The sequence below is a fragment of the Panulirus ornatus genome, chromosome 6 (genome assembly GCF_036320965.1).
Source record: "Panulirus ornatus isolate Po-2019 chromosome 6, ASM3632096v1, whole genome shotgun sequence".
Lineage (NCBI taxonomy): Eukaryota > Metazoa > Arthropoda > Malacostraca > Decapoda > Palinuridae > Panulirus > Panulirus ornatus.
Window position 1 is genome coordinate 12,542,894 of NC_092229.1, and position 24,182 is coordinate 12,567,075.

The 24,182-nt window shown below is 49.7% G+C and overlaps 1 long non-coding RNA gene across 1 annotated transcript in view; it reads right to left on the minus strand.

Annotated features, from left to right (window-relative positions):
• Positions 1-570: 570 nt before the first annotated feature.
• The window catches only part of LOC139748938 (uncharacterized), a 102,811-nt gene continuing 79,199 nt past the window's right edge, over positions 571-24,182 (minus strand). Inside the window, exon 3 of the long non-coding RNA XR_011712845.1 lies at positions 571-790. This is a non-coding gene — a long non-coding RNA (uncharacterized lncRNA). The remainder of the gene's footprint in view (positions 791-24,182) is intronic.

Genomic DNA, 24,182 nt, shown 5'->3' on the forward strand with positions numbered 1-24,182 from the left:
TTTTTTTTTTCCTATCTCCAGAATAGTCAAACATAAATTTCAATAATTCACAAAATTATACTTTCTTCATTTGCGGAGACTGATTTTTCCTGGGCATTTAATTCCTTCCGGATGTACAAAAAGATGGATTTCTCCTGCGAATATTCCATTATCAAGTAATATTCCTCGACTCCCATGAATAGTTCCGTAGCTGATTTCAATCAGTATGTAGTATTAATATTCGATTATGAATATCGCATCTCTCTATGACTTCGTCCAAAGTTGTTCTTTGTGGTGTGGAAAGAGTCGACGGAGGAAATCATATAGTCAATCAAATATTGCCACGTTCTCCCAGCCTCACTGACTGACTGACTGAAATGATCTTCCGTTTTCTGAAAACCCTTGAACACAGAGGCACGGGGCTTTAATCAAAGCCCGACCGTGCGACCCTTAAGTATGATGGCGTGGCCTTTGACCTACCCCACCGCCCTGGTCAAGGACAAGACAATAAACGAGATAGCAGGATCGGAAAATTCCAGAAAACCAAAAAAGGAGAAAGAAAAAAAAAAAGAGACGGTATGGATTACTTGATCTTAAAGCGAGTCAACATATGATTACGTGTTAACATAGTAACATATAGTGGCGGTGTTCTGTCGCATCGACATCATAAGATCACAAGCGGTTGGGGGCCAACAAGTTGAAGATAGTGTCATTCTCGCATCGAACAGCTTCGGCAACACCTAGCCCCCTTATATCCACTTCCCCCAGCCTTTCTGTACATCCATCTGACGACTGACAGTGGACGCCCATTCTGAAAGGAAGGTAGAAAGAAAAGGTTCATCATCCTTCCAGTGGTAAAACGTGTTATTTATAGTCTATATTATATATAGAGCCGCTGTCGATGGTAGAACATGAAATCCATGATGTAGGAACCGTTGGGAGACGCACGACATTTCCAACAGCGAACAGAATCAGCGGGTCGACGGGGCAGTACCACATACTGCCACTGCCTGGCCCTTCACCTCTCCATTGTGTTCGAGGGTCGTGCTCTCGTCCTTAACGACCATATCGTCGTGTTCGAGGGCCATACCGTCGTGTTCAAGGGCCATACCATCGTGGTCAGGGGCCATATCGTCGTGTTTGGCCATATCGTCGTGTTTAAGGGCCATATCGTTGTGTTCAAGGGCCATATTGTCGTATTCAAGGGTCATATCGTCGTGTTCAAGGGCCATATCGTCGTGTTCAAGGGCCATATCGTCGTGTTCAAGGGCCATATCGTCGTGTTCAAGGGCCATATCGTCGTGTTCAAGGGCCATAGCGTTGTGTTCAAGGGTCATATCGTCGTGTTCAAGGGCCATATCGTCGTGTTCAGGGGATTCACGTTCGTTTTAAGCGTTCTTTATCCCCCCCCCCCCCCAAAAAAAAGTATATCAAATTATGTTTATCATGTTCACTACAACGGAATTCTTCAAACTGAACTTTGCAATATACTCTGAATCTCTAGGATCAGTAAAACAATGAGGCGAAAAACTATGATAGTAATAATAATAATAATGATAATAGATAATAATAACAATAATAATAATAATAATAATAATAGATAATAATAACAAAAATAATTAATAATAATAATAACAATAGTAATAATAATAACAATAGTAATACTAATTACAACAATAGTAATAATAATAATAATAAATGATAATAATAATAATAATAATAATAATAATAATAATAATAATAATAATAATAATAAATTTCCCCGACTGCTGATCAAAATCAATTAGTCGCCTCTGGACAAAACCAGCAGCTGCTGTGCCTAATAACCAACGCCTTCATCTTCCCCTGCTCGCCATCATCCTACACTTCAAAATGAAGCGCCTCACGAACCCAGCCCCTCCATACGAACCCAGCCCCTCCATACGAACCCAGCCCCTTACGAAGCTAAACTCTGCACGATCCCAGCAGCTCCTCACAAACCCAGCTCAATACGAAAACTACCAAACCCAGTTCCTTCAGAAACCCATTTCGTCGCGAGTCCAGCTCCTTGCGATAATAGAACCTCACGAACCCAGCTCCTTACGATCCTAGCACCACAATGAACCACGGTCCTAGCACCTCACTAGCCACGATCCTAGCACCTTACTAACCACGATCCTAGCACCTCACGAACCACCACTATCCTAGCACTTCACGAACCACCACGATCCTAGCACCTCACTAACCACGATCCAAGCACCTCACGAACCACGATCCAAGCACCTCGAGAACCACTATCCTAGCACCTCACGTACCACGATCCCAGCACCTCACGAACCACGATCCAAGCACCTCACGAACCACGATCCAAGCACCTCACGAACCACTATCCTAGCACCTAACTAACCACTATCCTAGCACCTCACGAACCACGATCCCAGCACCTCACGAACCCGCTGCCTCCTCCGTCTCCCAAGCCTTCCACTTCATTCCCGCCGTCTTCAACTACTTAAGGTTTTTACAGCCGCCTGTGAGGCCCCAATTTGTCGAGAGAATTTGAAAGAAATTCTTCATTCCCCGCTGGTAAATAGGGTGAACATTATTGAGCCGATGAATATGTTTATCGACTGCGTTGAATGAGAGGGGGAGGAATAGAGGGCGCGTCTAGGGGGAAGAAGGGTGAGAGAAAGGGAAGAGTTAAGCTGGAAAGGGGTTCCAGGGAGGGGAACGGGACGAGGACGGGTGAGGGGGGACGAGGATGGGTGAGGGGAAGGTGATGAAGGGTGACTCGACGCTGAATGGCGAAGGGACGAGGAAGGGTAAGAAAACGAGAAGACGTGAGGGGACAAGGAGGGACGAGGGTAAGGAAATGGCTAAAATGAATAGGGGGTGGAAGAGAAAAGGGAGAACTAGGGAATTGGGGAAAGGTATGACTTAAGCAGGGGTAAGGGGAAGAGGACAAAGGTATAGAAGGAGAAAAGGGGCAAGACTAGAAGGTTATGGACTACTGGAATGGAGGATGGGAGAAGAGAAGGAAGGATAGAAAAGAGGACAAGAGCGTAGGCTATGAAACACATCTTATGTGGGAGATGGCTGGGGTATGAGACAAAGAACAAGGTTATCTGAAAGAACAAGACAAGGTTCACATGAGAGTCGATGGGGAAGAACAGATAACAGAACCCGATGGCCTACGAGGAGCTTATCTGCAATCATGATCTTAAATTATGGCAAGATGCAGTATAGCAAAGCAGGAGGCACCTCCCCACCACCCACTTTTTTTTTCTTTTTTCCCCCAGCTCAACGACCTGCTAAAAAGAAAATGATGGGCGGGAGAGAAACGCTGTAACATTGAGAAGGTATACTGCCATGGAAGTTTTTTTTTTTTAGGGAAACCGTTAACGGGAAAAGTTTCCTACTCCAAACATACATGGCCCCAATGTAGCTGGAGCCTGGAAAAAGGAAAGGTTTAAGCTGTTTTAATTCTTCTTGAAGTAGGACAAATCAATGATGAAAAATATCATTGAAGTGTTTGTGTCTAGTATTAATTTGAAGGTGGTGATAGTCTGTACATTTACCACAACTGATGGTAGACTGTGCCAGTGTTCTAACACTCTACAGCTGAAAGACAAAAAAAAAACTGCCCATGTGTCTTTTACATCTTTTTCTTTTTTTTCCTCTTCACACAACCGTTGTTTCTGGCCATCGAAACTCGAACTAATGAGAGGATATTTTTCCAATCTATGTTGCCGAAACCACAGCGTATTTTGTGAACTATGAGAAGTCTTTGTAGAAATTGCGATTTTAGGTTCGTGGTTCTTTCTCCATGAAGCATATTTCGAAGCGATGGAAACTAAATTCGTTGTTCGAATTTGTTCTAAGTTTGCACCATCTCTTATCAAGTTTGGTGACCAAAATTGAACACCATATTCCTAATGAGATCTAACTAGGCAATATTCCCCACATTTTAGGTCATGACTGACAAATCACTCCAAAGGCTTTTCCTTCATTTCCTCCTTACACTTGCCTACCGAGCACTTCATATTTGTAATATACACCTTTGTCGTCAAAAGGCATTACCATACATTTGTCTATGTTGAAATCCATCTACCTTGTCTCTTGACCAATGCATGCATCACATGTCCTATATTCCTCCGAATCTTCTGGCAGCCATCCTTTGAGCTGCCTATGTTTCCTAGACTTCACGTCATCGGCATCTCCTAAATTCTCCTTACACAGTCGCTGAGTCCCAGAACTGTGCCTTGCGGTACCCATTCGTCACGGCAAGGCAATGCGACGCCTCCCACCTTACAATACCACTCGTTTGCGTCCTATCTCTCTGGGCCAGTTCGAGGTGTTTACATGCAGATTCGCTTTCCTGTTGTTGTGAATTTTTCTTTTCATTTTGCAGTCTTTGATGTCGTAGTTCTCAGAAGGATTTCCGAAAAATCTAAATATCGGAGAGTATTCTGGAATTCCAGATTATATATATATATATATATATATATATATATATATATATATATATATATATATATATATATATATATGAGACGAAGGGTATTAGTCATCGAACAGTCGTTTCGCGATGGGGGCGATCAAAGCCGATAGGTTACCGTTCCCAACTACCCCGCAAAAGGTACTTGGCTCGAGTCCTTACTGTTGGAGGGCATTATGCGATGGGAGTTTTAGGGCATCGTGGAAAGGTTAAGGGTCGTTGGGGATTAAGGGATCTTGGAAGAGTTAAGGAGGGTTCGGGAGGGTTAGAGGGAGAGTTAACTGGGCGAGGAAAGGGTGAGGGGATGGAGGTAAGATTTTATTCAAGACATAACTCGTAAATGAGAACAAGTACATGTGTATGTTTCACAAGCATTTAGCTTCTTCATGCCGACATATTAAGGCACCGCAAGCAAGCATAACTACAGTCCTTAGGAAAATACAACCAATAAGAGAGAGAGAGTTACCCTAAATGTTGCATGTGAAAGTTGCAAGATATTCTTTTTCTATCTCACTATTGACTATTTCAATTCCTTTTTCAATTCTTTAGCTTCAACAACCTCTCCAGCTTGATAGCTCCAGTACCTACAATTACCTTTCTATCTTGAAGGTATGTGCAAGTAACCTCCCCAGCTTAAGAGGTACCAGCTAGTACCTCTCCACCTTGACGGTGGCTTAAGTTACCTCTCCATCTTAAGAGTCCCTGCAAGGATCTATCCAGCTTGACAGTAGCTACACACCTATAACTCCAGCTTGAAAGTACATACGTATGAATACATACCCAGCTTGACGACAGATCCAGCTACCACTCCAGCTTGACAGTACCCAAAGCTATATTTTCAACCTGACTACACCCATTATCACCCATGAACATTCAAGTTTCCTGAAGACTGACGCAGCTCTGCCTTCTCGGCCAGTACCTACTGTCCAACCGTAAACAGACAGTACCTACTGCCCAACCGTAAACAGACAGTACCTACTGCCCAACCGTAAACAGAGACCCGCTGGGACGTTTACGTCTGCAGCCCAACATATAAGGCCAAACCACTAGAACGTCCTCCAGGTTTAATGGAATGCCTCTCCAACGGGGTTATATAACGAACGTATTCATTGCTTTCAGTAAAAATGCAGAACGGAGCAATCAGTGAAAGCAGTCTTGAATACTGAATGAAAAGTAAACACCCTCCTTCCTTACCTCTATGTGTCTCTCTTCCTTCCATCTCTCCTCTCCCAGACACACACACGACCGACCAGGGTAAAAGGAGTGTGAGTAATGGCAGTGCACTGAGCCAGTACTGCGGTGGCTGTCAAGTTCCCTCTCTTTGACTTACGTTGCCGTCTTTTCTTTCTGCTTCATAAAATCATACCTCCCTAGTACCATTAACTATGGCTCTACCTCCATAGTACCATTAAAACGAGTGGCTCTGGCTGGTATTAAGACTTCATATAATATGCCAACAAGAAGAGAGTCACCTACTGGATGGCACATATTCCTTTGGAATAGATTCCCGCCGAGAATATGAGAGAGAGATTTGCCGAATGGATGGTTTATATTTCCCTTTAGATACATTCCCGAGAACAATTAATATAAAAAGGGCATATCCCAGTTGCATAAGCACGTCCCTCTCCCACCAACAAATCAACTCGACTCCACCATCTTCTCTGGGTTAATACGTATTTGGTTACCTTTTCTTTCATTTCTATTCACTTTCCTTTATGAAGGCTAGAAGAAGGGAGGAGTGGATAAGTTCAGCCTTAGGTAAGGGCGAAGGGCAGGAACCTAGGAAAGGTAAGGCTGTTGCCTAAGGTTCCACGAGACCAGGGGTTTCCCCTGGGGTACAACATGTAAACCCAGAGGCACAACATGTAAACCTAGGGATACATTTGCTCTTCTGGAGGGGGTACATACATAGGGGTGTGAGAGACCTTAACCACGACGATGCGACCCTTGACGTCGAGTTAAGAGGGGGATTAAAAGGAACTAAAATCAATCAATCTTTATGAAATCGCACAGCTGCTTCACTGCAGAAGACAAATCCAACCCTACATCTAAATACTCTTTATTCATGACCGTCCAAGAGAAAGGTGTTGAATCCTTTGTCTTAGAATCATAGCGAGTTTATCCACGACTACATTTAACGTATTAACTTTGATACTAAATGCACTCGAAGGTGCGTACCATCGTGCTCAAGGGCTGTAACGTCGTCCTCGAGGAACGTACCATCGTGCTCAAGGGCTGTAACGTCGTCCTCGAGGAACGTACCATCGTGCTCAAGGGTTGTAACGTCGTCCTCGAAGGTGCGTACCATCGTGCTCAAGGGCTGTAACGTCGTCCTCGAAGGTGCGTACCATCGTGCTCAAGGGTTGTAACGTCGTCCTCGAAGGTGCGTACCATCGTGCTCAAGGGCTGTAACGTCGTCCTCGAAGGTGCGTACCATCGTGCTCAAGGGTTGTAACGTCGTCCTCGAAGGTGCGTACCATCGTGCTCAAGGGCTGTAACGTCGTCCTCGAGGAACGTACCATCGTGCTCAAGGGTTGTAACGTCGTCCTCGAGGAACGTACCATCGTGCTCAAGGGCTGTAACGTCGTCCTCGAGGAACGTACCATCGTGCTCAAGGGCTGTAACGTCGTCCTCGAGGAACGTACCATCGTGCTCAAGGGTTGTAACGTCGTCCTCGAGGAACGTACCATCGTGCTCAAGGGTTGTAACGTCGTCCTCGAGGAACGTACCATCGTGCTCAAGGGTTGTAACGTCGTCCTCGAGGAACGTACCATCGTGCTCAAGGGCTGTAACGTCGTCCTCGAAGGTGCGTACCATCGTGCTCAAGGGTTGTAACGTCGTCCTCGAAGGTGCGTACCATCGTGCTCAAGGGTTGTAACGTCGTCCTCGAAGGTGCGTACCATCGTGCTCAAGGGCTGTAACGTCGTCCTCGAGGAACGTACCATCGTGCTCAAGGGCTGTAACGTCGTCCTCGAGGAACGTACCATCGTGCTCAAGGGCTGTAACGTCGTCCTCGAGGAACGTACCATCGTGCTCAAGGGCTGTAACGTCGTCCTCGAGGAACGTACCATCGTGCTCAAGGGCTGTAACGTCGTCCTCGAGGAACGTACCATCGTGCTCAAGGGCTGTAACGTCGTCCTCGAGGAACGTACCATCGTGCTCAAGGGCTGTAACGTCGTCCTCGAGGAACGTACCATCGTGCTCAAGGGCTGTAACGTCGTCCTCGAGGAACGTACCATCGTGCTCAAGGGCTGTAACGTCGTCCTCGAGGAACGTACCATCGTGCTCAAGGGCTGTAACGTCGTCCTCGAGGAACGTACCATCGTGCTCAAGGGTTGTAACGTCGTCCTCGAGGAACGTACCATCGTGCTCAAGGGCTGTAACGTCGTCCTCGAGGAACGTACCATCGTGCTCAAGGGCTGTAACGTCGTCCTCGAGGAACGTACCATCGTGCTCAAGGGTTGTAACGTCGTCCTCGAAGGTGCGTACCATCGTGCTCAAGGGCTGTAACGTCGTCCTCGAGGAACGTACCATCGTGCTCAAGGGCTGTAACGTCGTCCTCGAGGAACGTACCATCGTGCTCAAGGGCTGTAACGTCGTCCTCGAGGAACGTACCATCGTGCTCAAGGGCTGTAACGTCGTCCTCGAGGAACGTACCATCGTGCTCAAGGGCTGTAACGTCGTCCTCGAGGAACGTACCATCGTGCTCAAGGGCTGTAACGTCGTCCTCGAGGAACGTACCATCGTGCTCAAGGGTTGTAACGTCGTCCTCGAGGAACGTACCATCGTGCTCAAGGGCTGTAACGTCGTCCTCGAGGAACGTACCATCGTGCTCAAGGGTTGTAACGTCGTCCTCGAAGGTGCGTACCATCGTGCTCAAGGGTTGTAACGTCGTCCTCGAGGAACGTACCATCGTGCTCAAGGGCTGTAACGTCGTCCTCGAAGGTGCGTACCATCGTGCTCAAGGGTTGTAACGTCGTCCTCGAGGAACGTACCATCGTGCTCAAGGGCTGTAACGTCGTCCTCGAGGAACGTACCATCGTGCTCAAGGGCTGTAACGTCGTCCTCGAGGAACGTACCATCGTGCTCAAGGGTTGTAACGTCGTCCTCGAAGGTGCGTACCATCGTGCTCAAGGGTTGTAACGTCGTCCTCGAGGAACGTACCATCGTGCTCAAGGGTTGTAACGTCGTCCTCGAAGGTGCGTACCATCGTGCTCAAGGGCTGTAACGTCGTCCTCGAAGGTGCGTACCATCGTGCTCAAGGGTTGTAACGTCGTCCTCGAGGAACGTACCATCGTGCTCAAGGGCTGTAACGTCGTCCTCGAGGAACGTACCATCGTGCTCAAGGGCTGTAACGTCGTCCTCGAAGGTGCGTACCATCGTGCTCAAGGGCTGTAACGTCGTCCTCGAAGGTGCGTACCATCGTGCTCAAGGGTTGTAACGTCGTCCTCGAGGAACGTACCATCGTGCTCAAGGGTTGTAACGTCGTCCTCGAAGGTGCGTACCATCGTGCTCAAGGGTTGTAACGTCGTCCTCGAGGAACGTACCATCGTGCTCAAGGGTTGTAACGTCGTCCTCGAGGAACGTACCATCGTGCTCAAGGGTTGTAACGTCGTCCTCGAGGAACGTACCATCGTGCTCAAGGGCTGTAACGTCGTCCTCGAAGGTGCGTACCATCGTGCTCAAGGGTTGTAACGTCGTCCTCGAAGGTGCGTACCATCGTGCTCAAGGGTTGTAACGTCGTCCTCGAGGAACGTACCATCGTGCTCAAGGGTTGTAACGTCGTCCTCGAAGGTGCGTACCATCGTGCTCAAGGGCTGTAACGTCGTCCTCGAGGAACGTACCATCGTGCTCAAGGGTTGTAACGTCGTCCTCGAGGAACGTACCATCGTGCTCAAGGGTTGTAACGTCGTCCTCGAGGAACGTACCATCGTGCTCAAGGGTTGTAACGTCGTCCTCGAAGGTGCGTACCATCGTGCTCAAGGGTTGTAACGTCGTCCTCGAGGAACGTACCATCGTGCTCAAGGGTTGTAACGTCGTCCTCGAAGGTGCGTACCATCGTGCTCAAGGGCTGTAACGTCGTCCTCGAAGGTGCGTACCATCGTGCTCAAGGGTTGTAACGTCGTCCTCGAGGAACGTACCATCGTGCTCAAGGGCTGTAACGTCGTCCTCGAGGAACGTACCATCGTGCTCAAGGGCTGTAACGTCGTCCTCGAGGAACGTACCATCGTGCTCAAGGGTTGTAACGTCGTCCTCGAGGAACGTACCATCGTGCTCAAGGGTTGTAACGTCGTCCTCGAAGGTGCGTACCATCGTGCTCAAGGGCTGTAACGTCGTCCTCGAGGAACGTACCATCGTGCTCAAGGGTTGTAACGTCGTCCTCGAAGGTGCGTACCATCGTGCTCAAGGGTTGTAACGTCGTCCTCGAAGGTGCGTACCATCGTGCTCAAGGGCTGTAACGTCGTCCTCGAGGAACGTACCATCGTGCTCAAGGGCTGTAACGTCGTCCTCGAGGAACGTACCATCGTGCTCAAGGGCTGTAACGTCGTCCTCGAGGAACGTACCATCGTGCTCAAGGGTTGTAACGTCGTCCTCGAAGGAACGTACCATCGTGCTCAAGGGCTGTAACGTCGTCCTCGAGGAACGTACCATCGTGCTCAAGGGCTGTAACGTCGTCCTCGAGGAACGTACCATCGTGCTCAAGGGTTGTAACGTCGTCCTCGAGGAACGTACCATCGTGCTCAAGGGTTGTAACGTCGTCCTCGAGGAACGTACCATCGTGCTCAAGGGTTGTAACGTCGTCCTCGAGGAACGTACCATCGTGCTCAAGGGCTGTAACGTCGTCCTCGAGGAACGTACCATCGTGCTCAAGGGTTGTAACGTCGTCCTCGAAGGTGCGTACCATCGTGCTCAAGGGCTGTAACGTCGTCCTCGAAGGTGCGTACCATCGTGCTCAAGGGCTGTAACGTCGTCCTCGAGGAACGTACCATCGTGCTCAAGGGCTGTAACGTCGTCCTCGAAGGTGCGTACCATCGTGCTCAAGGGCTGTAACGTCGTCCTCGAAGGTGCGTACCATCGTGCTCAAGGGTTGTAACGTCGTCCTCGAGGAACGTACCATCGTGCTCAAGGGTTGTAACGTCGTCCTCGAGGAACGTACCATCGTGCTCAAGGGCTGTAACGTCGTCCTCGAGGAACGTACCATCGTGCTCAAGGGTTGTAACGTCGTCCTCGAGGAACGTACCATCGTGCTCAAGGGCTGTAACGTCGTCCTCGAGGAACGTACCATCGTGCTCAAGGGTTGTAACGTCGTCCTCGAAGGTGCGTACCATCGTGCTCAAGGGTTGTAACGTCGTCCTCGAGGAACGTACCATCGTGCTCAAGGGTTGTAACGTCGTCCTCGAGGAACGTACCATCGTGCTCAAGGGTTGTAACGTCGTCCTCGAAGGTGCGTACCATCGTGCTCAAGGGTTGTAACGTCGTCCTCGAGGAACGTACCATCGTGCTCAAGGGTTGTAACGTCGTCCTCGAGGAACGTACCATCGTGCTCAAGGGTTGTAACGTCGTCCTCGAGGAACGTACCATCGTGCTCAAGGGTTGTAACGTCGTCCTCGAGGAACGTACCATCGTGCTCAAGGGCTGTAACGTCGTCCTCGAGGAACGTACCATCGTGCTCAAGGGTTGTAACGTCGTCCTCGAGGAACGTACCATCGTGCTCAAGGGTTGTAACGTCGTCCTCGAAGGTGCGTACCATCGTGCTCAAGGGTTGTAACGTCGTCCTCGAAGGTGCGTACCATCGTGCTCAAGGGTTGTAACGTCGTCCTCGAAGGAACGTACCATCGTGCTCAAGGGCTGTAACGTCGTCCTCGAGGAACGTACCATCGTGCTCAAGGGTTGTAACGTCGTCCTCGAAGGTGCGTACCATCGTGCTCAAGGGCTGTAACGTCGTCCTCGAGGAACGTACCATCGTGCTCAAGGGTTGTAACGTCGTCCTCGAAGGTGCGTACCATCGTGCTCAAGGGTTGTAACGTCGTCCTCGAGGAACGTACCATCGTGCTCAAGGGTTGTAACGTCGTCCTCGAGGAACGTACCATCGTGCTCAAGGGTTGTAACGTCGTCCTCGAGGAACGTACCATCGTGCTCAAGGGTTGTAACGTCGTCCTCGAGGAACGTACCATCGTGCTCAAGGGTTGTAACGTCGTCCTCGAGGAACGTACCATCGTGCTCAAGGGCTGTAACGTCGTCCTCGAAGGTGCGTACCATCGTGCTCAAGGGCTGTAACGTCGTCCTCGAAGGTGCGTACCATCGTGCTCAAGGGTTGTAACGTCGTCCTCGAAGGTGCGTACCATCGTGCTCAAGGGTTGTAACGTCGTCCTCGAGGAACGTACCATCGTGCTCAAGGGTTGTAACGTCGTCCTCGAGGAACGTACCATCGTGCTCAAGGGCTGTAACGTCGTCCTCGAGGAACGTACCATCGTGCTCAAGGGCTGTAACGTCGTCCTCGAGGAACGTACCATCGTGCTCAAGGGCTGTAACGTCGTCCTCGAAGGTGCGTACCATCGTGCTCAAGGGCTGTAACGTCGTCCTCGAGGAACGTACCATCGTGCTCAAGGGCTGTAACGTCGTCCTCGAAGGTGCGTACCATCGTGCTCAAGGGCTGTAACGTCGTCCTCGAAGGTGCGTACCATCGTGCTCAAGGGCTGTAACGTCGTCCTCGAAGGTGCGTACCATCGTGCTCAAGGGTTGTAACGTCGTCCTCGAGGAACGTACCATCGTGCTCAAGGGTTGTAACGTCGTCCTCGAAGGTGCGTACCATCGTGCTCAAGGGCTGTAACGTCGTCCTCGAGGAACGTACCATCGTGCTCAAGGGTTGTAACGTCGTCCTCGAAGGTGCGTACCATCGTGCTCAAGGGTTGTAACGTCGTCCTCGAAGGTGCGTACCATCGTGCTCAAGGGTTGTAACGTCGTCCTCGAGGAACGTACCATCGTGCTCAAGGGTTGTAACGTCGTCCTCGAAGGTGCGTACCATCGTGCTCAAGGGTTGTAACGTCGTCCTCGAGGAACGTACCATCGTGCTCAAGGGCTGTAACGTCGTCCTCGAGGAACGTACCATCGTGCTCAAGGGCTGTAACGTCGTCCTCGAAGGTGCGTACCATCGTGCTCAAGGGTTGTAACGTCGTCCTCGAGGAACGTACCATCGTGCTCAAGGGCTGTAACGTCGTCCTCGAGGAACGTACCATCGTGCTCAAGGGCTGTAACGTCGTCCTCGAGGAACGTACCATCGTGCTCAAGGGCTGTAACGTCGTCCTCGAGGAACGTACCATCGTGCTCAAGGGTTGTAACGTCGTCCTCGAGGAACGTACCATCGTGCTCAAGGGTTGTAACGTCGTCCTCGAAGGTGCGTACCATCGTGCTCAAGGGCTGTAACGTCGTCCTCGAGGAACGTACCATCGTGCTCAAGGGCTGTAACGTCGTCCTCGAAGGTGCGTACCATCGTGCTCAAGGGCTGTAACGTCGTCCTCGAGGAACGTACCATCGTGCTCAAGGGTTGTAACGTCGTCCTCGAAGGTGCGTACCATCGTGCTCAAGGGTTGTAACGTCGTCCTCGAGGAACGTACCATCGTGCTCAAGGGCTGTAACGTCGTCCTCGAGGAACGTACCATCGTGCTCAAGGGCTGTAACGTCGTCCTCGAGGAACGTACCATCGTGCTCAAGGGTTGTAACGTCGTCCTCGAGGAACGTACCATCGTGCTCAAGGGTTGTAACGTCGTCCTCGAAGGTGCGTACCATCGTGCTCAAGGGTTGTAACGTCGTCCTCGAAGGTGCGTACCATCGTGCTCAAGGGCTGTAACGTCGTCCTCGAAGGTGCGTACCATCGTGCTCAAGGGCTGTAACGTCGTCCTCGAGGAACGTACCATCGTGCTCAAGGGCTGTAACGTCGTCCTCGAAGGTGCGTACCATCGTGCTCAAGGGCTGTAACGTCGTCCTCGAGGAACGTACCATCGTGCTCAAGGGTTGTAACGTCGTCCTCGAGGAACGTACCATCGTGCTCAAGGGCTGTAACGTCGTCCTCGAGGAACGTACCATCGTGCTCAAGGGCTGTAACGTCGTCCTCGAGGAACGTACCATCGTGCTCAAGGGCTGTAACGTCGTCCTCGAAGGAACGTACCATCGTGCTCAAGGGCTGTAACGTCGTCCTCGAGGAACGTACCATCGTGCTCAAGGGCTGTAACGTCGTCCTCGAGGAACGTACCATCGTGCTCAAGGGCTGTAACGTCGTCCTCGAGGAACGTACCATCGTGCTCAAGGGTTGTAACGTCGTCCTCGAGGAACGTACCATCGTGCTCAAGGGCTGTAACGTCGTCCTCGAGGAACGTACCATCGTGCTCAAGGGTTGTAACGTCGTCCTCGAGGAACGTACCATCGTGCTCAAGGGCTGTAACGTCGTCCTCGAGGAACGTACCATCGTGCTCAAGGGCTGTAACGTCGTCCTCGAGGAACGTACCATCGTGCTCAAGGGTTGTAACGTCGTCCTCGAGGAACGTACCATCGTGCTCAAGGGCTGTAACGTCGTCCTCGAAGGTGCGTACCATCGTGCTCAAGGGTTGTAACGTCGTCCTCGAAGGTGCGTACCATCGTGCTCAAGGGCTGTAACGTCGTCCTCGAGGAACGTACCATCGTGCTCAAGGGTTGTAACGTCGTCCTCGAGGAACGTACCATCGTGCTCAAGGGTTGTAACGTCGTCCTCGAGGAACGTACCATCGTGCTCAAGGGTTGTAACGTCGTCCTCGAAGGTGCGTACCATCGTGCTCAAGGGCTGTAACGTCGTCCTCGAGGAACGTACCATCGTGCTCAAGGGCTGTAACGTCGTCCTCGAGGAACGTACCATCGTGCTCAAGGGTTGTAACGTCGTCCTCGAGGAACGTACCATCGTGCTCAAGGGCTGTAACGTCGTCCTCGAGGAACGTACCATCGTGCTCAAGGGTTGTAACGTCGTCCTCGAAGGTGCGTACCATCGTGCTCAAGGGTTGTAACGTCGTCCTCGAGGAACGTACCATCGTGCTCAAGGGCTGTAACGTCGTCCTCGAGGAACGTACCATCGTGCTCAAGGGCTGTAACGTCGTCCTCGAAGGTGCGTACCATCGTGCTCAAGGGTTGTAACGTCGTCCTCGAGGAACGTACCATCGTGCTCAAGGGTTGTAACGTCGTCCTCGAGGAACGTACCATCGTGCTCAAGGGCTGTAACGTCGTCCTCGAAGGTGCGTACCATCGTGCTCAAGGGCTGTAACGTCGTCCTCGAAGGTGCGTACCATCGTGCTCAAGGGCTGTAACGTCGTCCTCGAGGAACGTACCATCGTGCTCAAGGGCTGTAACGTCGTCCTCGAGGAACGTACCATCGTGCTCAAGGGTTGTAACGTCGTCCTCGAGGAACGTACCATCGTGCTCAAGGGCTGTAACGTCGTCCTCGAAGGTGCGTACCATCGTGCTCAAGGGTTGTAACGTCGTCCTCGAAGGTGCGTACCATCGTGCTCAAGGGCTGTAACGTCGTCCTCGAGGAACGTACCATCGTGCTCAAGGGCTGTAACGTCGTCCTCGAAGGTGCGTACCATCGTGCTCAAGGGCTGTAACGTCGTCCTCGAGGAACGTACCATCGTGCTCAAGGGTTGTAACGTCGTCCTCGAAGGTGCGTACCATCGTGCTCAAGGGCTGTAACGTCGTCCTCGAGGAACGTACCATCGTGCTCAAGGGTTGTAACGTCGTCCTCGAAGGTGCGTACCATCGTGCTCAAGGGTTGTAACGTCGTCCTCGAAGGTGCGTACCATCGTGCTCAAGGGTTGTAACGTCGTCCTCGAGGAACGTACCATCGTGCTCAAGGGTTGTAACGTCGTCCTCGAGGAACGTACCATCGTGCTCAAGGGTTGTAACGTCGTCCTCGAAGGTGCGTACCATCGTGCTCAAGGGTTGTAACGTCGTCCTCGAAGGTGCGTACCATCGTGCTCAAGGGCTGTAACGTCGTCCTCGAGGAACGTACCATCGTGCTCAAGGGTTGTAACGTCGTCCTCGAGGAACGTACCATCGTGCTCAAGGGCTGTAACGTCGTCCTCGAAGGTGCGTACCATCGTGCTCAAGGGCTGTAACGTCGTCCTCGAGGAACGTACCATCGTGCTCAAGGGCTGTAACGTCGTCCTCGAGGAACGTACCATCGTGCTCAAGGGCTGTAACGTCGTCCTCGAGGAACGTACCATCGTGCTCAAGGGCTGTAACGTCGTCCTCGAGGAACGTACCATCGTGCTCAAGGGTTGTAACGTCGTCCTCGAGGAACGTACCATCGTGCTCAAGGGTTGTAACGTCGTCCTCGAAGGTGCGTACCATCGTGCTCAAGGGCTGTAACGTCGTCCTCGAGGAACGTACCATCGTGCTCAAGGGCTGTAACGTCGTCCTCGAGGAACGTACCATCGTGCTCAAGGGCTGTAACGTCGTCCTCGAGGAACGTACCATCGTGCTCAAGGGTTGTAACGTCGTCCTCGAAGGTGCGTACCATCGTGCTCAAGGGCTGTAACGTCGTCCTCGAAGGTGCGTACCATCGTGCTCAAGGGTTGTAACGTCGTCCTCGAGGAACGTACCATCGTGCTCAAGGGTTGTAACGTCGTCCTCGAGGAACGTACCATCGTGCTCAAGGGCTGTAACGTCGTCCTCGAAGGTGCGTACCATCGTGCTCAAGGGCTGTAACGTCGTCCTCGAGGAACGTACCATCGTGCTCAAGGGCTGTAACGTCGTCCTCGAGGAACGTACCATCGTGCTCAAGGGCTGTAACGTCGTCCTCGAGGAACGTACCATCGTGCTCAAGGGCTGTAACGTCGTCCTCGAGGAACGTACCATCGTGCTCAAGGGTTGTAACGTCGTCCTCGAGGAACGTACCATCGTGCTCAAGGGCTGTAACGTCGTCCTCGAGGAACGTACCATCGTGCTCAAGGGCTGTAACGTCGTCCTCGAGGAACGTACCATCGTGCTCAAGGGCTGTAACGTCGTCCTCGAGGAACGTACCATCGTGCTCAAGGGTTGTAACGTCGTCCTCGAGGAACGTACCATCGTGCTCAAGGGCTGTAACGTCGTCCTCGAGGAACGTACCATCGTGCTCAAGGGTTGTAACGTCGTCCTCGAGGAACGTACCATCGTGCTCAAGGGTTGTAACGTCGTCCTCGAGGAACGTACCATCGTGCTCAAGGGCTGTAACGTCGTCCTCGAGGAACGTACCATCGTGCTCAAGGGCTGTAACGTCGTCCTCGAGGAACGTACCATCGTGCTCAAGGGTTGTAACGTCGTTCTCGAAGATGCGTACCCTTGTGCTCAAGGGTTGTAATGTCGTCCTCGAGGAACGTACCATCGTGCTCAAGGGTTGTAACGTCGTTCTCGAAGATGCGTACCATCGTGCTCAAGGGCTGTAACGTCGTCCTCGAGGAACGTACCATCGTGCTCAAGGGCTGTAACGTCGTCCTCGAGGAACGTACCATCGTGCTCAAGGGCTGTAACGTCGTCCTCGAAGGTGCGTACCATCGTGCTCAAGGGTTGTAACGTCGTCCTCGAGGAACGTACCATCGTGCTCAAGGGTTGTAACGTCGTCCTCGAGGAACGTACCATCGTGCTCAAGGGTTGTAACGTCGTCCTCGAGGAACGTACCATCGTGCTCAAGGGTTGTAACGTCGTCCTCGAAGGTGCGTACCATCGTGCTCAAGGGTTGTAACGTCGTCCTCGAAGGTGCGTACCATCGTGCTCAAGGGCTGTAACGTCGTCCTCGAGGAACGTACCATCGTGCTCAAGGGCTGTAACGTCGTCCTCGAGGAACGTACCATCGTGCTCAAGGGTTGTAACGTCGTCCTCGAGGAACGTACCATCGTGCTCAAGGGTTGTAACGTCGTCCTCGAGGAACGTACCATCGTGCTCAAGGGTTGTAACGTCGTCCTCGAAGGTGCGTACCATCGTGCTCAAGGGCTGTAACGTCGTCCTCGAAGGTGCGTACCATCGTGCTCAAGGGCTGTAACGTCGTCCTCGAGGAACGTACCATCGTGCTCAAGGGCTGTAACGTCGTCCTCGAGGAACGTACCATCGTGCTCAAGGGTTGTAACGTCGTCCTCGAAGATGCGTACCCTCGTGCTCAAGGGTTGTAACGTCGTCCTCGAGGAACGTACCATCGTGCTCAAGGGTTGTAACGTCGTCCTCGAAGGTGCGTACCATCGTGCTCAAGGGCTGTAACGTCGTCCTCGAAGGTGCGTACCATCGTGCTCAAGGGTTGTAACGTCGTCCTCGAAGGTGCGTACCATCGTGCTCAAGGGCTGTAACGTCGTCCTCGAGGAACGTACAATCGTGCTCAAGGGTTGTAACGTCGTCCTCGAAGGTGCGTACCATCGTGCTCAAGGGTTGTAACGTCGTCCTCGATGGTGCGTACCATCGTGCTCAAGGGCTGTAACGTCGTCCTCGAGGAACGTACCATCGTGCTCAAGGGTTGTAACGTCGTCCTCGAGGAACGTACCATCGTGCTCAAGGGTTGTAACGTCGTCCTCGAGGAACGTACCATCGTGCTCAAGGGTTGTAACGTCGTCCTCGAGGAACGTACCATCGTGCTCAAGGGTTGTAACGTCGTCCTCGAGGAACGTACCATCGTGCTCAAGGGTTGTAACGTCGTCCTCGAAGGTGCGTACCGTCGTGCTCAAGGGCTGTTATATCTTCATAATCATCTTTTCATCTAGGGCATGACTCTGCCAAAATGCATGCCTCAACTCCTCTAATACCCTAATGGAAAGCCTTCCCGTTCCTAGGGCATTTAGATCACGTCTTACAGGCAGTCAGTCTGACCCTTTCCCACGCCACAAACACCCATTACCCTCCTCCAGTCATCTTTCTTTTGCAATAATCTTCCGCTCTTGTGGGTATGGTTCTATCGTATCAATATATGTGTATAGCATCTGTCCTGTGCAGATTAAAGATCCCTTATACTGCGAGAGCAAATTGTCCTCCACAGTCAGCGTCAGTGGTGTACGATCCGCCTGGTACGTGTCTTCGATTCTGTTTGGGAAGTGGGCGAGACGTGTTGAGCATCACTGACCGTCCCCCGCTTTCCCACCAATAAGGGGCCCCCTTGCCCCCTCCTCTCTCTCTCTCCCCCCTCTCTCTCTCTCTCCCCTCTCTTCCCCCTTTTTTTTTGCCTGCAAAGAGTCGGTAATGGACCTCGAGGGGGGGGGGGGGGTGAGAGACAGGACTTTTTTTTTCTCTCTCATAAAAAAGAAAAAAAAAAAGTACAGGAACCACAGGATCGGAGCAGGATTAAGGAAAAGAGATGAATCCCACCCCAAAAAGGAAATCTGGGGCACCAGACACATCCTGATGCCAGCCCTCCGAAAACTACGATTTTTTTTTCCTTTTTTGTCTTCTGAAACAAAAAAAAAGGGGCAAATAAAAGGGGGCCACGAAAAAAAGGTTTGGCGGACCTGAAAATGATAAATTTTTAAAACATATCAAACCTTTTTTTGCCATTCAATATGAGGCTACACTATTGTGATATGCTACTCTACAGCACCCCAAAACATCTGGCTGAACCCCCAAATAACGTATTAGGGTTTCCCTGGTGATCGTAAGAAAGGGGCCCAGAACAAAACGATCAAAATCTCAGGCAAAACAGAGCCAGCAACTCGATAATTCAAGCCTAGTTCTATTAAAACATCGACCTATAAAACCTCATTTTTCAACACTCCCACTTCATCCCTTATTCAACTTCTTTCACATTAATGTGCCAGATTAATAAAGGGAAGGCGAATGGAAAGACCTTGGGGGATAAACGGTTGATGATTTCCAAGAAAAAAAAAAAAATTTTGGGGGAAAATCCGATACAAATGGAAAACCAAAGGGAAACGGGAAGGAAAGGCCCCGATTTTTTATGAAACACGACGGGAAGGGGGGTCGGGCAGGAAAGGAAAGACTACAAAAATTTAAAATCCAGAGAAAATCATAAATAAATTTAGGGAAAAGAAAAGAAAACAAAATTTTCCCCTATTCCCCCTTGGGATATCGCCATTTTTATAGTGCCCGAAAATGGCTGGAACAAAACGCGCATCAATAAAATTTTCCATCTGGGAAATGAAAGAAAACGAGGGGAAAAAAAAAAAAAAAAAAAAGGACATGCCCAAATTAACCCAGAGCTTCGTTAGGTGTCTGTAAAACCTTTAATCGTAAAACAAAGGTTTTTGGGAAAGAGAGGAGACGAAAGGAGGAAGGCGGGAAAAAACGAAATGAGGAAGAAAACAGAAAAAAGGAAAGAAGAGAGACAAAAGGAGGACGAGAGAGAAAAATTGGAAAAAGACAAACGAAAGGAGGAAGAAGAGAGACAAAAGGAGGACGAGAGAGACAAAATAGGGAAGAGACAAACGAAAGGAGGAAGAAAGACAACAAAAGGGGGAAGAGGGACAAAAGTAAGAAGGAAAAAAATTTTCCATTGATAAGGTTTTTCGAGGATCCGGGGTATGATAACTGTAAAACCTCGAGTGACCGTCAGTCTCCCCAACAAACTCTTGGAGGAAGCAGCATCCAGGAACGCGCCCAATTCCAAACCTTTAAGAGTTTGCCAAGAACTAAAATTTTCCCCAAGAGAGTCCCGAAAAGAGCAGGACGAAAGGCGAGTGACGAGATCCGTACTGACGATGTAAAATGAGGGAATAGAAAGCCCTTAAACGTTTCGGGAAGTCAGAGTTCAAGAAGATTTCCCTAGGATCTGGGCCCGGAAGGGGGAAAAGCGATGGAGCGAATTGGGGGTGATAAAGCTTTTCCCCTTCCCCGCGTAAGGGGCTGCACCAAGGCATGCTTCCAGAAAAAAGGAAAAGTCTGGGTTTCCGGATAAAGACAGAATAGTCCCAGGGTTTGGGAAATACCTCGATGCTCACTTGTCTAGGATTCGAGGTAAAGTCCATCTTTGGGGCCCCCCATCTTTCCTCCTTCAGCTGGGATTGGACTCTGAAAAACCCAAAAGGGGGAGGAGGGGGCAGAGCCGTCTCAAAATTTTAATTACAGGACAAAGAAAAACCCCTGAAAGAGCCCTTTTTTCGGTGGGAGAGTTAGCTATAAAACTGATCAAAGTCGGGGGAGATGAGGGGAAAACTGAATTAAAACAATTTTTGGGGGATGTATTTGTTAGGGCCCAAAAAGGGTTTACGAGCCGTTTAAAAATCCCAAAACACACACTTTTATCCCACAAAGGGGTGCTTGACTTTAAAGAAGAACAGTCTCGGCCCGAAAACCATATTCAGGGACCAATGGTCCCTTTCAACACCCCTCCCTGGTACCTTACGGGGTTCTGTCGTCTTGTTTCGAAAACCCGATGAAGGAAGGGACGAAAATTGGATAAGGGTTTTTTTAGGCCTTTAAATGAATTTGGTAAGGGAAAAACCTCCCCTTACTCCACCATAGTTAAAATTTTTCCAAAACCCCACACAGTAAAAATCTGTACCCTCCCTTTCCCAAAATTGCCATACCTCCCCAAAAAAAAAAAAAATTTTTTTTTTTTAAAATTTTTATTTAAAAAATTTTTTTAAATTTCCCCCATTTTTTTTCCCAAAAAATTTTTTCTTTTTTTGACTGAACACCTGACCCCCCCCCCTACTCTGCCAACCTTCTTTTTCCTTAACTTTTTTTCATAAGAATTACCCAACTCCTTAAAACTATGCTCAACTTATACATTCCCAAATCTCGTTTTTACACACCCCCCGGCCGGTCCTTCACCCCTTCCCCTTTTTCCTCTGCCTTGTTCAGCACCACCAAGACGCGAGAGATCCCCAAGAGACAATCAGGAAAAAAAAAAAAAAAAGGGTATGAGAATGAAAATGGGAATGCAACCCAAAAAAAATTGGAAAAAGAGGCACAAAATCCGGAAATAACCGGGGAAAAAAACAAGGCGAAAAAAAAAAAAGGGGGGAGGCTGGCGCTCAGTTAACACGAGGGGTAGGGGGGATATCCCCGGGGGACTTAATTCTGAAAATAAATTTTTGGGGGGGAAGGAAAAGGGGGAGGAAACCTCATCGAAAACAAGAAGACTCCATTTTTAGAGAGGGGGGGAAACTTCCCCTTCCCCTTTCCCAAAGGATATTCCCCTTGAAAAGGAAAGACCCCAATTTAAGGGGGGGGGGGGAAACTTGCCCATCCTTCCAAAATCTATTCCTCGCACAGACTCGTACAAGGGCAAGGGAAACATGGGTCCATAAACTTAAGAGGTTAACGCCCCCTTTCCCATGCCCCCGCCCCCCGGGAGAAAAGCCCTTTTCCCAGCAAACGCTTCTCCTGGTATTCCCCAGCCGGGGGGGGATGAAAACCAACTCCCAGTGCTTTTACTTCCCGGAAGTCTGGTCAAAGCACCTTGACCATGATCTGAAATGACTCTGGGGTTTCCCAAAAGGACAGCTAAGAGTTGCCAGAATTGGGAGCAATGGGTTTTGCGACGCGACCAAGGGGGTTTTACAGGATGGGTGTTCCCCAGGGAGACAAAAAGAGAGAGAGAAAGAAAAAGGGGGGGAGGGGCGAGTTTCAAAACCCCCTTAGCAAGTTTCCAAATCAGTTGGACGATACCAAAACTGTAAACCAGAGGCCATGACCCCCCCCACCCCCCCAGAAAAAAAGAAAGCGGGGCCAAAAATAACTTCGTAAAAAAAGGGAAGGGCTGACGTACTGGTTTGAAGTTTTTTAAAGGGGGAGGAAAAGATTAAAATTAAACCAAACCAATTAAAAAATTTTTAAAAGTTAACTTAGTTTAAATTTTTTACGGGGGGGGAAAAGGAATTAAGGAGGGGGGGGAGAGAGAGAGAGAGAGAGAAGAGAGAGAGAGAGAGAGAGAGAAGAGAGAGAGAAAAACCCCCCATATTTAAAGCACTCTCCCCCACACACTCATTTGTACTACAAAGGTGAAAACCAAAACATATGCTTCCCGCACAACACCGCCCAACATATACTTCACAGAGAAACAACCAACAACTCAAACCCACCCCAACCAGTCAGCCCTTTTCTTTTAAAAAACCTACCCAACAACCCCAGCTCGTCACCCTCGTCCACATACAGGGAGGGGGTTTTTGGGGCCCGGGGTGGATGGGATGGGATGACCAAATATGTTATGGACATGTCTTTTTCTCAAAGTGAGCATTAGAGCGGGGAAAAAAAAAAATATATATCTAAAATTTTTCTACTTAAAATTTGGAAACATTATACCCCACAAATGTCAATTTTTCCCCATCTTAATCTAAGGGTTTTTTTTTTCCCACATTGCGATTCAACCAATCCAGTCACTAAAGTAGGTTAATCCAGCTATATTCTCTTTACAGGATTTATCCCAAAAGGGGTGTACCCTCACTCACCCCCCACGTCCCAAACTGGGGGGGAAAAGAACAGTCTAGTGTTACTAAAGGTTCGTCTTAACCCAATTACAGAGAAGATGGACATGGTAAGGATACCTTTTTTGTGTAAAAAGAAAACGGGAAACTGGCTTTTTCCAAGCCCCTTCTGACTCACCGTATGGGAAATAATTTAAACCATCTCATCCCTGAATATCTTACCAAAAGCTTGTCGTTCTGAAAGAGTTTTTTCCCAAAAGACCTGATCACCAAGGACACCCTTGAACACGGGAAATACGACTGCCCAGCACGACGCTAATATCGACAAGTTGAAGACGCGGGGCGCAAGCGCGACTTTTGTTTTTTATCTTGTGGGTTTTTTAAACCAAAGACAAGTCCCCCATAACGAACGCCGCCCCGTAAAAATCTCAAGGGGTTTAAACCGTCGTGTTTTGAAGTCGTGCCATAGAGCTCAAAGGGTTTTTAAACCCACTCGTTTTTGGGGAAGGAAGACCAGCGAGGGCCACCCCCCAGAGCTGAAGGAGGGGTGGTGGGTTTGGGGGTTTTAAACCGTCTTGCATTTGTCGGCAGAGTGGAAGTCGGGACCTGCCAAATGCAAAACCCAAGGCTCCCCACTCCCTGATACCTGAGGGCGAAAAGCAAAACAAATGACACTTGGGACTCCTCATACTTGACCCGGCTTTTTCCCCTTTAAAACACGGAAAAACGTAAACTTCAAAGTGGGAAAGGGTTTCCCCAATTCCTCCACTAGAAAAAGGGAAAACTTAAACCAAATTTTCCCGGAAAAAAAAAAAAAAATACGAAATTTCATTCTTACTGGAAAGCCGCTTCAGGGGTGAAAACAAACCAAGGGCAAACAATTTGGGAGAATACAATGTATGTAAAAAGTAAACCCTTTCCCCGGGGAAAAAATGGTTTCTAAGTGGGTGTCCTTTCCCTCCCCTCGACACCACCTCTGCAAAGACCTACCACCACCACCAGCCGTAACCGGGAAGGTCACCCTCAACCTAAAGCTTTCCCCCGTCTATGGTTTTGTTTACCCTTTTTTTTCCTCTCCCCCCTTTCCATTTTCCCGTGTAACCCCCCGTTTTTTTTTTTTTCTTTGACCCGTTTTCTTAAATTTCTCCCCAATCCCTTTTTTTTTTTTTTTTCCTTGGGGGGTTCCCGTTTCCCCTTTAGAAAGGTGGGGGGGGAAGGGAAAACCCCCTTTAAAAAAAAAATAAAATTTGGAGGAAGAAGAGGGAAAGGAAAAAGAAAAAAAAAAAAAAAAAAAAAAAATGAGAGGGGAGAGAGAGGAGAGAGAGAGAGAGGAGAGAGAGAAAAAGGGGGGAGAGAGGAAAAAGGATCAAAGT